The following is a 14,432-nucleotide window of genomic DNA, read 5'->3' as shown; positions in this document are numbered from 1 at the left end:
TTTCTCTCTCTCGCTCTGCCTTTGTTTCTCTCTCTGCCTTTGTTTCTCTCTCTCGCTCTGCCTTTGTTTCTCTCTCTGCCTTTGTTTCTCTTTCTCTCTCTGCCTTTGTTTCTCTCTCTCGCTCTGCCTTTGTTTCTCACTCTGCCTTTGTTTCTCGCTCTGCCTTTGTTTCTCGCTCTGCCTTTGTTTCTCGCTCTCGCTCTGCCTTTGTTTCTCGCTCTGCCTTTGTTTCTCTCTCTCGCTCTGCCTTTGTTTCTCGCTCTGCCTTTGTTTCTCGCTCTGCCTTTGTTTCTCGCTCTGCCTTTGTTTCTCGCTCTCGCTCTGCCTTTGTTTCTCGCTCTGCCTTTGTTTCTCTCTCTCGCTCTGCCTTTGTTTCTCGCTCTGCCTTTGTTTCTCTCTCTCGCTCTGCCTTTGTTTCTCTCTCTCGCTCTGCCTTTGTTTCTCGCTCTGCCTTTGTTTCTCGCTCTGCCTTTTTGTTTCTCGCTCTGCCTTTGTTTCTCTCTCTCGCTCTGCCTTTGTTTCTCGCTCTGCCTTTGTTTCTCGCTCTGCCTTTGTTTCTCTTCTCGCTCTGCCTTTGTTTCTCGCTCTGCCTTTGTTTCTCTCTCTGCCTTTGTTTCTCTCTCTCGCTCTGCCTTTGTTTCTCGCTCTGCCTGCCTTTGTTTCTCGCTCTGCCTTTGTTTCTCTCTCTGCCTTTGTTTCTCGCTCTGCCTTTGTTTCTCTCGCTCTGCCTTTGTTTCTCTCTCTCGCTCTGCCTTTGCCTTCTCGCTCTGCCTTTGTTTCTCGCTCTGCCTTTGTTTCTCTCTCTCTCGCTCTGCCTTTGTTTCTCTCTCTCTCGCTCTGCCTTTGTTTCTCTCTCTGCCTTTGTTTGTTTCTCACTCTCGCTCTGCCTTTGTTTCTCTCTCTCTGCCTTTGTTTCTCGCTCTGCCTTTGTTTCTCGCTCTGCCTTTGTTTCTCGCTCTGCCTTTGTTTCTCGCTCTGCCTTTGTTTCTCTCTCTCGCTCTGCCTTTGTCTCTCTCTCTCGCTCTGCCTTTGTTTCTCTCTCTCGCTCTGCCTTTGTTTCTCTCTCTCGCTCTGCCTTTGTTTCTCTCTCTCGCTCTGCCTTTGTTTCTCTCTCGCTCTGCCTTTGTTTCTCTCTCTCGCTCTGCCTTTGTTTCTCTCTCTCGCTCTGCCTTTGTTTCTCTCTCTCGCTCTGCCTTTGTTTCTCTCTCTCGCTCTGCCTTTGTTTCTCTCTCTCGCTCTGCCTTTGTTTCTCTCTCTCGCTCTGCCTTTGTTTCTCTCTCTCGCTCTGCCTTTGTTTCTCTCTCTGCCTTTGTTTCTCGCTCTGCCTTTGTTTCTCTTTCTCGCTCTGCCTTTGTTTCTCTCTCTCTCGCTCTGCCTTTGTTTCTCGCTCTGCCTTTGTTTCTCGCTCTGCCTTTGTTTCTCGCTCTGCCTTTGTTTCTCGCTCTGCCTTTGTTTCTCGCTCTCGCTCTCGCTCTGCCTTCTCGCTCTGCCTTTTTTTCTCGCTCTGCTCTGCCTTTGTTTCTCGCTCTGCCTTTGTTTCTCTCTCTCTCGCTCTGCCTTTGTTTCTCTCTCGCTCTGCCTTTGTTTCTCTCTCTCGCTCTGCCTTTGTTTCTCTCTCTCGCTCTGCCTTTGTTTCTCTCTCTCGCTCTGCCTTTGTTTCTCTCTCTCGCTCTGCCTTTGTTTCTCTCTCTCTGCCTTTGTTTCTCTCTCTCTCTGCCTTTGTTTCTCTCTCTCGCTCTGCCTTTGTTTCTCTCTCTCGCTCTGCCTTTGTTTCTCTCTCTCGCTCTGCCTTTGTTTCTCTCTCGCTCTGCCTTTGTTTCTCTCTCGCTCTGCCTTTGTTTCTCTCTCGCTCTGCCTTTGTTTCTCGCTCTGCCTTTGTTTCTCTCGCTCTGCCTTTGTTTCTCGCTCTGCTCTGCCTTTGTTTCTCTCGCTCTGCCTTTGTTTCTCTCTCTCGCTCTGCCTTTGTTTCTCGCTCTGCCTTTGTTTCTCTCTCGCTCTGCCTTTGTTTCTCTCTCTCGCTCTGCCTTTATTTCTCTCGCTCTGCCTTTATTTTTCTCTCGCTCTCTCACTCTGCCTTCTCGCTCTGCCTTCATTTCCCTCTCTTGCTCTCTGCTTTTTTCTCTCTTGCTCTCTGCCTTTATTTCTCTCTCTCTCTCTCCTTTTTATTTCTCTTTGATTAACCCAGAGATATTCAGTCTGTAGCTGTCCTTCACAGACAGACAATAGATGTCATGTCTTTCAGACTGTCTTGACTTGAAATCGCTGCCTGACATTTTGACGGAGAACCGGGAGATTTTTTGTGTCTTTTGGTGTTTGTACTGGTATATTTAAAAAAAAAGATATATCAATTTAATAAGTAATGTCAAGTCTTTATACTTGTGTGTACATGAGCCTAAAGAGAAGATTTGGGTAGCTAATATAATCAGTAAGTGGTAGCTACTGCTCGTAGTTGAGCAGTTGGCAACAAGGAGGGCACGGGTGCATTATTTGTTTCATTACCATATTATGTTGTATTCTAATTCAGGCACACATTTCACGTTCCACCTCTAATGACACTTATGCCTAACAGCATCACCTAGATAATGATATCAGCTGACAGACAGAGATGTGAGAGCAGTCCCATGATTATTGAGCGACGGTAGGGATGATGATGATGATGAGAAGGAAAAATGGAAGAATGGATATCCCAAGGAGATTGACCTTGGAGCTTTGAGATCCAGATTCATACTGTATCTGAAGATCATAGCACAGGAAACAATCAGGATCCTGTCCCCGCTCTCATCTAGCATGCATACATACATACATACATACATACATACATACATACATACATACATACATACATACATACATACATACATACATACATACATACATACATACATACATACATACAGTTGAAGTCGGAAGTTTACGTTAACTTAGGTTGGAGTCATTAAAACTCGTTTTTCAACCACTCCACAAATTTCTTGTTAACAAACTATAGTTTTGGCAAGTCAGTTAGGACATCTACTTTGTGCATGACACAAGTCATTTTTCCAACAATTGTTTACAGACAATTCAACGGCTCAGACACAAGAGGTATGTGGCAGGGTCTACAGTCAATCACGGACTACAAGAAGAAAACCAGCCCAGTCACGGACCAGGATGTCTTGCTCCCAGGCAGACTAAATAACTTTTTTGCCCGCTTTGAGGACAATACAGTGCCACTGACACGGCCTGCAACGAAAACATGCGGACTCTCCTTCACTGCAGCCGAGGTGAGTAAAACATTTAAACGTGTTAACCCTCGCAAGGCTGCAGGCCCAGACGGCATCCCCAGCCGCACCCTCAGAGCATGTGCAGACCAGCTGGTCGGTGTGTTCACGGACATATTCAATCAATCCCTATACCAGTCTGCTGTTCCCACATGCTTCAAGAGGGCCACCATTGTTCCTGTTCCCAAGAAAGCTAAGGTAACTGAGCTAAACGACTACCGCCCCATAGCACTCACTTCCGTCATCATGAAGTGCTTTGAGAGACTAGTCAAGGACCATATCACCTCCACCCTACCTGACACCCTAGACCCACTCCAATTTGCTTACCGCCCAAATAGGTCCACAGACGATGCAATCTCAACCACACTGCACACTGCCCTAACCCATCTGGACAAGAGGAATACCTATGTGAGAATGCTGTTCATCGACTACAACTCGGCATTCAACACCATAGTACCCTCCAAGCTCGTCATCAAGCTCGAGACCCTGGGTCTCGACCCCGCCCTGTGCAACTGGGTACTGGACTTCCTGACTGGCTGCCCCCAGGTGGTGAGGGTAGGCAACAACATCTCCACCCCGCTGATCCTCAATACTGGGGCCCCACAAGGGTGCGTTCTGAGCCCTCTCCTGTACTCCCTGTTCACCCACGACTGCGTGGCCACACACGCCTCCAACTCAATCATCAAGTTTGCGGACGACACAACAGTGGTAGGCTTGATTACCAACAACGACGAGCCGGCCTACAGGGAGGGGGTGAGGGCCCTCGGAGTGTGGTGTCAGGAAAATAACCTCACACTCAACGTCAACAAAACTAAGGAGATGATTGTGGACTTCAGGAAACAGCAGAGGGAACACCCCCCTATCCACATCGATGGAACAGTAGTGGAGAGGGTAGTAAGTTTTAAGTTCCTCGGCGTACACATCACAGACAAACTGAATTGGTCCACCCACACAGACAGCATCGTAAAGAAGGCGCAACCTCAGGAGGCTGAAGAAATTCGGCTTATCACCAAAAGCACTCACAAACTTCTACAGATGCACAATCGAGAGCATCCTGTCGGGCTGTATCACCGCCTGGTACGGCAACTGCTCCGCCCACAACCGTAATGCTCTCCAGAGGGTAGTGAGGTCTGCACAACGCGTCACCGGGGGCAAACTACCTGCCCTCCAGGACACCTACACCACCCGATGCTACAGGAAGGCCATAAAGATCATCAAGGACAGCAACCACCCGAGCCACTGTCTGTTCACCCCGCTATCATCCAGAAGGCGAGGTCAGTACAGGTGCATCAAAGCTGGGACCGAGAGACTGAAAAACAGCTTCTATCTCAAGGCCATCAGACTGTTAAACAGCCACCACTAACATTGAGTGGCTGCTGCCAACACACTGACTCAACTCCAGCCGCTTTAATAATGGGAATTGATGGGAAATGATGTAAAATATATCACTAGCCACTTTAAACAATGCTACCTAATATAATGTTTACATACCCTACATTATTCATCTCATATGTATACGTATATACTGTACTCTATATCATCTACTGCATCCTTATGTAATACATGTATCACAACCACTTTAACTATGCCACTTTGTTTACATACTCATCTCATATGTATATACTGCACTCAATACCATCTACTGTATCTTGCCTATGCCGCTCTGTACCATCACTCATTCATATATCTTTATGTACATATTCTTTATCCCCTTACACTTGTGTCTAGATTACTTGTTGGTTATTACTGCATTGTCGGAACTAGAAGCACAAGCATTTCGCTACACTCGCACTAACATCTGCTAACCATGTGTATGTGACAAATAAAATTTGATTTGATTTAGACAGATAATTTCACTTATAATTCACTTTATCACAATTCCAGTGGGTCAGAAGTTTAAATACACTAAGTTGACTGTGCCTTTAAACAGCTTGGAAAATTCCCGAAAATTATATGGCTTTAGAAGCTTCTGATAGGCTAATTGACGTCAATTGGAGGTGTACCTGTGGATGTATTTCAAGGTCTACCTTCAACCCCCGTGCCTCTTTGCTTGACATCATAGGAAAATCAAAAGAAATCGGCCAAGACCTCAGAAAAAAAATCGTAGACCTCCACAAGTCTGGTTCATCCTTGGGAGCAATTTGAAAATGCATGAAGGTAGCACGTTCATCTGTACAAACAATAGTACGCAATATAAACACCACACAGACGTCATACCGCTCAGGAAGGAGACGTGTTCTGTCTCCTAGAGATGAACGTACTTTGGTGCAAAAAGTGCAAATCAATCCCACAGCAAGGGACTTTGGAAGATGCTGGAAGAAACGGGTACAAAAGTATCTATATCCACAGTAAAATGAGTCCTATATTGACATAACTTGAAAGGCCACTCAGCAAAAGTGTAACAATATAACTTTAGACCGTCCCCTCGCCCATACCCGGGCGCGAACCAGGGACCCTCTGCACACATCAACAACAGTCACCCATGAAGCATCGTTACCCATCGCTCCACAAAAGCCACGTCCCTTGCAGGGCAAGGGGAACCACTACTTCAAGGTCTCAGAGCAACCGATTGAAACGCTATTTATTTAGCGAGCACCACCGCTAACTAGCTAGCCGTTTAACATCCGTTACACAAGGAAGAAGCCACTGCTCCAAAACCGCGTGCGCGAGCAAGGAGGCCTAGAAACCTGACTCTGTTACACCAGCTCTGTCAGGAGGAATGGCTAAAATTCACCCAACTTATTGTGGGAAGCTTGTGGAAGGCTTACCAAAATGTTTGACCCAAGTTAAACCATGTATAGGCAATGCTACCAAATACTAATTGAGTGTATGTAAACTTCTGACCAGCTAGGAATGTGATGAAAGAACTCAAAGCTGAAATAAATAAATCTCTATACTACTTTCTGACATTTCACATTCTTTACAGCACTTTGAGATATCAGCTGATGTACGAAGGGCCATTTAAATAAATTTGATTTGATTTGATTTAAAATATAGTGGTGATCCTACCTGACCTAAAACAGGACATTTTTACTAGGATTAAATGTCAGGAATTGTGAAACTGATTTTAAATGTATTTGGCTAAGGTATGTCTAAACTTCCGACTTCAACTGTACATAGATACATACACACACACACATACACACACACACACACACACACACACACACACACACACACACACATACATACAGTGCCTTGCGAAAGTATTCGGCCCCCTTGAACTTTGCGACCTTTTGCCACATTTCAGGCTTCAAACATAAAGATATAAAACTATTTTTTTTGTGAAGAATCAACATGTGGGACACAAACAATCATGAAGTGGAACGACATTTATTGGATATTTCAAATTTTTTAACAAATCAAAAACTGAAAAATTGGGCGTGCAAAATTATTCAGCCCCTTTACTTTCAGTGCAGCAAACTCTCTCCAGAAGTTCAGTGAGGATCTCTGAATGATCCAATGTTGACCTAAATGACTAATGATGATAAATACAATCCACCTGTGTGTAATCAAGTCTCCGTATAAATGCACCTGCACTGTGATAGCCTCAGAGGTCCGTTAAAAGCGCAGAGAGCATCATGAAGAACAAGGAACACACCAGGCAGGTCCGAGATACTGTTGTGAAGAAGTTTAAAACCGGATTTGGATACAAAAAGATTTCCCAAGCTTTAAACATCCCAAGGAGCACTGTGCAAGCGATAATATTGAAATGGAAGGAGTACCAGACCACTGCAAATCTACCAAGACCTGGCCGTCCCTCTAAACTTTCAGCTCATACAAGGAGAAGACTGATCAGAGATGCAGCCTAGAGGCCCATGATCACTCTGGATGAACTGCAGAGATCTACAGCTGAGGTGGGAGACTCTGTCCATTGGACAACAATCAGTCATATATTGCACAAATCTGGCCTTTATGGGAGAGTGGCAAGAAGAAAGCCATTTCTTAAAGATATCCATAAAAGTGTCGTTTAAAGTTTGCCACAAGCCACCTGGGAGACACACCAAACATGTGGAAGAAGGTGCTCTGGTCAGATGAAACCAAAATTGAACTTTTTGGCAACAATGCAAAACGTTATGTTTGGCATAAAAGCAACACAGCTAATCACCCTGGAGACACCATCCCCACTGTCAAACATGGTGGTGGCAGCATCATGGTTTGGGCCTGCTTTTATTCAGCAGGGACAGGGAAGATGGTTAAAATTGATGGGAAGATGGATGGAGCCAAATACAGGACCATTCTGGAAGAAAACCTAATGGAGTCTGCAAAAGACCTGAGACTGGGATGGAGATTTGTCTTCCAACAAGACAATGATACAAAACATAAAGCAAAATCTACAATGGAATGGTTCAAAAATAAACATATCCAGGTGTTAGAATGGCCAAGTCAAAGTCCAGACCTGAATCCAATCGAGAATCTGTGGAAAGAACTGAAAACTGCTGTTCACAAATGCTCTCCATCCAACCTCACTGAGCTCGAGCTGTTTTGCAAGGAGGAATGGGAAAAAATTTCAGTCTCTTGATGTGCAAAACTGATAGAGACATACCCCAAGCGACTTACAGCTGTAATCGCAGTAAAAGGTGGCGCTACAAAGTATTAACTTAAGGGGGCTGAATAATTTTGCACGCCCAATTTTTCAGGTTTTGATTTGTTAAAAAGTTTGAAATATCCAATAAATGTCGTTCCACTTCATGATTGTGTCCCACTTGTTGTTGATTCTTCACAATAAAATACAGTTTTATATCTTTGTTTGAAGCCTGAAATGTGGCAAAAGGTCGCAAAGTTCAAGGGGGCCGAATACTTTTGCAAGGCACTGTACATACACACATACATACATACATACATACATACATACATACTGTAACGATCTGAGTGTAGTGGGTGAGGAGTCAAGCGCAGGAAGCAGAGAGTTCAGGTGAGTGCTATTTTAATGCACCGACAAACGGCGAACATAAGCCAACCCTCACGAACACACAGGGCGTAATGAACAAACAAATGCCCCCAAACAGGGGGACTTAAAACGGTCCAGGGAAAACCCTCAAAATGGGAAAAACACAAAACCCATAGACGTGCACACAAGTACACTAAACAGATGGTCACAATAATTAATCCCGCACAAGGAACTCTGCGGGCCGACTGACTAATAAAGCCTACTACCTAATTCAAAACAGGTGCACTCAATCAACACATAAGGAGGGGGAGGAAATAATCAGTAGCAGCTAGTAGGCCGGCGACGACGACCGCCGAGCGCCACCCGAACGGGAAGGGGAGTGTCCTTCGGTCGGAGTCGTGACACATACTATCAGTGGCGGTCGGCGCCGTTTAAGATGAGGGAGGACCATTTATTTATTTTATGAGCATGGCCTTATTTCTTTTACAGCATACTGGATGATTGTCATTCATATTCCATTCACCCAGTTCAATAAAATCAAAGATAGGTTTAGGCTGCTACATGATACTCAAACTTTCTCTATACCCATCATGAGGTTGCTACAACCTAGCATATGAATAAAAGTTTACAATGTAGGTGCATACAGGTTGAGATCATTTTTAGGTGACAGACAGTGACACATTCAATATCACCTTGCACACTTGCCTGCATCTAGCTGATCTAGGGTGTAATCATTAGTTCAACAGTTGCAAACAAGTTTCAATTGGACAAATTCAGGTAAGTGTATCCCCGTTGCATTTGCTCCCATTTAAGAAATGTTTTTCAACAGAATTGGCAGAATGAATAGACCCCGATGATGTGTAAACAGTTCACTTTCATAGAAGCCCCTTTGTATTCTTTCTCGCATCTATGCACTCTCCTCCTCTCACGTTTTCCCCTCACTTGTATACTCCAATACACAACAAATCAGCTGTATGTGACCAGGCAAAAAAAAACTTTCAAGGCAAACCATATCATAACCACCACACACCGCCTACATCATTGTCATCATATTGGCTAAAGTAACATCATAGTCAACATCGCTAATAGAACTAACACATTAGTAAACCCCCTACAATCATGCAGTAAGCAGTTTACACCGGCGGGCCCCAGTGGCAATACATTTGTAAAACCAAAAGCTTACCTTCACTTGGAAGAGTTCTAGTGTTGTGTTGGATAGTCATAGCCAGCTAGCTAACATTGCATCCCTCTGTTTGAGCAGGATGTTTGAGTAGGCTAAACTAGCTAGCTGCATTTGCTATCTAAGTAAGTGAAAGTGAATAAAAATTCTCTCTTGCTTGAAATTAATTTGTTCAAAACTGTTAAACTATGGTCTTTCTCTCTCTGAGTCAACTTCTCACCACTTTTATGCACTAGTGCTAGCTATCTGTAGCTTATGCTTTCAGTACTAGATTCAGTCTCTAACTTTTTTAATGTTTTACAATACATTTCATACTGGAGGTTCCACTGCATACTAGGGAGGCAACGATTCACTGATACCCTGATTCAAATGTTTAAGATACAATTGCTTTGGTCCACAGACCCCAAACCGATCCAAATAATATAATATCCAAATAACACGTAATGTTAGCTAGCGAGCCAGCCAGCCAGCTAACGTTAGCTAGCTAGCTAACAGTACGCTTTAACTTGCAAGGAAAATGACTTTCTGAAAATGTAACTAGCTCGACTCAACTACCCTTGTACATGGAGGAACGCTTCTCCCTCTCTGTCATGGAAGCCATCATTGCCCTTAGTTTGAAGATGTAATCCAGAGACGGGTGTTTTATACAACAGCCTTCTGTGTTCTCTTTTTGACTCCCTCCGCATTTGCAATCAAACAGCTGAATTTTCTCCATGTCCATAGCTATCATGCTCTGCTTCCACCGGCATTCTATTGATTTCAAAACTCGGTCCTCCAGAAAGTGGAGAGACTTAGTAACACATTTGCAGTTTTTTGTGATATCTTACAAAGGATTACCTACACATACTAAGCAACTTATGTTATAGACCGAAGCTTGCTACATTGCAGACCATGTACAGCCCATCCTTTATCTCAGCCAATCATGGCTAGCGGGAAGGTTCCTGTCTTTTTCCGTTGATAAGCCCGTAATTTAAGTGTTTTATTTGTATTTACAGATGGCATACAAGTTTGTTATTATTAAGGCACATGAAAGTTCACATGTTCCAGAAGGCATTTCTGCTCAAAAACACATTTTCCTGTACTGTGAAGTAATGAAATGAAATTAGTCACATATAGCATGCATCGGTCAGAAAAATCGAATCAAACATTACCGATCGCTTATTCACAAATGTTTTGTCCTATTACTTTGTTCCTGCCTTCTGAAAATACAGTGGGGCAAAAAAGTATTTAGTCAGCCACCAATTGTGCAAGTTCTCCCACTTAAAAAGATGAGAGAGGGGTGTAATTTTCATCATAGGTACACTTCAACTATGACAAACAAAATGAGAAAAAAAATCCAGAAAATCACATTGTAGGATTTTTAATGAATTTATTTGCAAATTATGGTGGAAAATAAGTATTTGTTCAATAACAAAAGTTTATCTTAATACTTTGTTATATACCCTTTGTTGGCAATGACAGAGGTCAAACGTTTTCTGTAAGTCTTCACAAGGTTTTCACACACTGTTGCTGGTATTTTGGCCCATTCCTCCATGCAGATCTCCTCTAAAGCAGTGATGTTTTGGGGCTGTTGCTGGGCAACACGGACTTTCAACTCCATCCGAAGATTTTCTATGGGGTTGAGATCTGGAGACTGGCTAGGCCACTCCAGGACCTTGAAATGCTTCTTACGAAGCCACTCCTTCGTTGCCCGTGCGGTGTGTTTGGGATCATTGTCATGCTGAAAGACCCAGCCACGTTTAATCTTCAATGCCCTTGCTGATGGAAGGAGGTTTTCACTCAAAATCTCACAATACATGGCCCCATTCATTCTTTCCTTTACACGGATCAGTCGTCCTGGTCCCTTTGCAGAAAAACAGCCCCAAAGCATGATGTTTCCACCCCCATGCTTCACAGTAGGTATGGTGTTCTTTGGATGCAACTCAGCATTCTTTGTCCTCCAAACACGACGAGTTGAGTTTTTACCAAAAAGTTCTATTTTGGTTTCATCTGACCATATGACATTCTCCCAATCTTCTTCTGGATCATCCAAATGCTCTCTAGCAAACTTCAGACGGGCCTGGACATGTACTGGCTTAAGCAGGGGGACAGGTCTGGCACTGCAGGATTTGAGTCTCTGGCGGCGTAGTGTATTACTGATGGTAAGCTTTGTTTCTTTGGTCCCAGCTCTCTGCAGGTCAGTCACTAGGTCCCCCCGTGTGGTTCTGGGATGTTTGCTCACCGTTCTTGTGATCATTTTGACCCCATGGGGTGAGATCTTGCGTGGAGCCCCAGATTGAGGGAGATTATCAGTGGTCTTGCATGTCTTCCATTTCCTAATAATTGCTCCCACAGTTGATTTCTTCAAACCAAGCTGCTTACCTATTGCAGATTCAGTCTTCCCAGCCTGGTGCAGGTCTACAATTTTGTTTATGGTGTCCTTCGACAGCTCTTGGTCATAGTGGAGTTTGGAGTGTGACTGTTTGAGGTTGTGAACAGGTGTCTTTTATACTGATAACAAGTTCAAACAGGTGCCATTAATACAGGTAACGAGTGGAAGACAGAGGAGCCTCTTAAAGAAGAATTTACATGTCTGTGAGAGCCAGAAATCTTGCTTGTTTGTAGGTGACCTAATACTTATTTTCCACCATAATTTGCAAATAAATTCATTAAAAATCCTACAATGTGATTTTCTGGATTTTTTTTCTCCTTTTGTCTGTCATAGTTGAAGTGTACCTATGATGAAAATTACAGGCCTCTCTCATCTTTTTAAGTGGGAGAACTTGCACAATTGGTGGCTGACTAAATACTTTTTTGCCTCACGGTACCTCATCTTTTGTGTCAACTGATGTCGTCTCCTTCAGTGTTGAACTAAGCATGTAACTGTGTTGACAGTGTTGACAAGTCATTTTGCATGCCGAACAACCCTAGGGAATATCCGTAGCCTAGTCAAACTGTCGCTCTATTGGCTTATTTTGGACATAAGCTTCTCGCCTGCCTTCCCATTTTTGGGATAATGACTCCTATTGTTCGAGTGGAGACATGAGCGTCTCGTCATTATATATAGATCTCTGCCAACGCGAGGCAGGCGGCCTGTTCCTGATCGTGCACATCTGCGCGCAGCACCTTCAGCTTTACTAGTTGAGTGAATGTATGTCACTTACTAGGTTATTGTTCTCTATGCACTGTTACATTTGTGTTTTACCAGAATAAATGCAAGCTACCGAAGAGACCACTCTCATCTGGCTATACCGTCTGAACAGGGTTTACAATAGATTTTATTTAGATTGTTCAGGTTCACCATCAGCAGTGGTTTTGGTACCTGTTTTGCTTTAAACAGTGTATTAAACAATTGGTCATTTTTAGAAATACAGGGTAAAGTGGATCATTTCTTTCATAACGACGACAGAAAACACTTTGAGGTGCACTGCATGGTCAAAGCAGGAGAAGAAAAGAAGCTCATTAAACATCCAAACGGTCAAAACCATTTGATTTTGAAATGAGGGTGAATCAAAAATGGTGCTATAAATTCATTGGCTATGTCATAGCTCATTTGTAAACGATAAATATTGATACATTTCTAGCTCAAACACTTAATCTGCAAAAATGACAGATTACTTAGTGGGTGATGGTGACTTCAGAACGAAAGTGGGAGGACAAAAAATATAGACTACACCCCCCTAATCAGATAGTGGTAGTGGGGTGGTAGATGTCTAGTCTCCCTTATGGCTCTAATCTGATAGTGGTAGTGGGATGGTAGATGCCTAGTCTCCCTTATGGCTCTAATCTGATAGTGGTAGTGGGGTGGTAGATGGCTAGTCTCCCTTATGGCTCTAATCTGATAGTGGTAGTGGGATGATAGATGCCTAGTCTCCCTTATGGCTCTAATCTGATAGTGGTAGTGGGGTGGTAGATGTCTAGTCTCCTTTATGGCTCTAATCTGGTAGTGGGGTGGTAGATGTCTAGTCTCCTTTATGGCTCTAATCTGATAGTGGTAGATATCTAGTCTCCTTTAGGGCTCTAATCTGATAGTGGTAGATGTCTAGTCTCCTTTATGTCCCTAATCTGATAGTGGTAGTGGGGTGGTAGATGTCTAGTCTCCTTTATGGCTCTAATCTGGTAGTGGGGTGGTAGATGTCTAGTCTCTTTTATGGCTCTAATCTGGTAGTGGGGTGGTAGATGTCTAGTATCCCTTGTGGCTCTAATATGGTAGTGGCAGTGGGGTGGTAGATGTCTAGTCTCCCTTATGGCTCTAATCTGATAGTGGTAGATGTCTAGTCTCCTTTATGGCTCTAATCTGATAGTTGTAGATGTCTAGTCTCCTTTATGGCCCTAATCTGATAGTGGTAGTGGAGTGGTAGATGTCTAGTCTCCCTTGTGGCTCTAATCTGGTAGTGGGGTGGTAGATGTCTAGTCTCCTTATGGCTCTAATCTGGTAGTGGTAGTGGGGTGGTAGTTGTCTAGTCTCCCTTATGGCTCTAATCTGATAGTGGTGTGGGGTGGTAGATGTCTAGTCTCCCTTGTGGCTCTAATCTGGTAGTGGGGTGGGGTGGTAGTTGTCTAGTCTCCCTTATGACTCTAATCTGGTAGTGGGGTGGTAGATACCTTGTCTCCATTATGGCTCTAATCTGATGGTGGGGTGGTAGATGCCTAGTCTCCATTATGGCTCTAATCTGATGGTGGTAGTGGGGTAGTAGTTGTCTAGTCTCCCTTATGACTCTAATCTGGTAGTGGGGTGGTAGATGCCTAGTCTCCGTTATGGCTCAAATCTTATAGTGATAGTGAGGTGGTAGATCCCTACTCTCCCTTAAATATCTAATCTGGTAGTGGGGTGGTAGATCCATAGTCTCCTTTATGGCTCTAATCTGGTAGTGGGGTGGTAGATGCCTCGTCTCCCTTATGACTCTAATCTGCCTAGTCTCCGTTAGATGATAGTGAGGTGGTAGATCCCTAGGTAGTGGGGTGGTAGATCCATAGTCTCCTTTATGGCTCTAATCTGGTAGTGGGGTGGTAGATGCCTCGTCTCCCTTATGGCTCAGATCAGGTGAGACTGGGAAGGAGAGAGTGAGAGACTGGGAAGGAGAGAGCGAGAGACTGGGAAGGGAGAGACACAGAGAGAGTTCAA

At 43.9% G+C, this 14,432-nt stretch overlaps 1 protein-coding gene across 1 annotated transcript in view; it reads left to right on the top strand.

The window, feature by feature from the left end:
- Positions 1 to 14,432, top strand: part of LOC121839982 (kelch-like protein 29) — a 157,889-nt gene that overhangs the window by 65,469 nt on the left and 77,988 nt on the right. The window lies entirely within an intron of this gene.

This window comes from Oncorhynchus tshawytscha, linkage group LG18, assembly GCF_018296145.1.
Source record: "Oncorhynchus tshawytscha isolate Ot180627B linkage group LG18, Otsh_v2.0, whole genome shotgun sequence".
Classification (NCBI taxonomy): domain Eukaryota; kingdom Metazoa; phylum Chordata; class Actinopteri; order Salmoniformes; family Salmonidae; genus Oncorhynchus; species Oncorhynchus tshawytscha.
The sequence above is the reverse complement of the archived record's forward strand: the minus strand, read 5'-3'. Positions and strand labels throughout refer to the sequence as shown.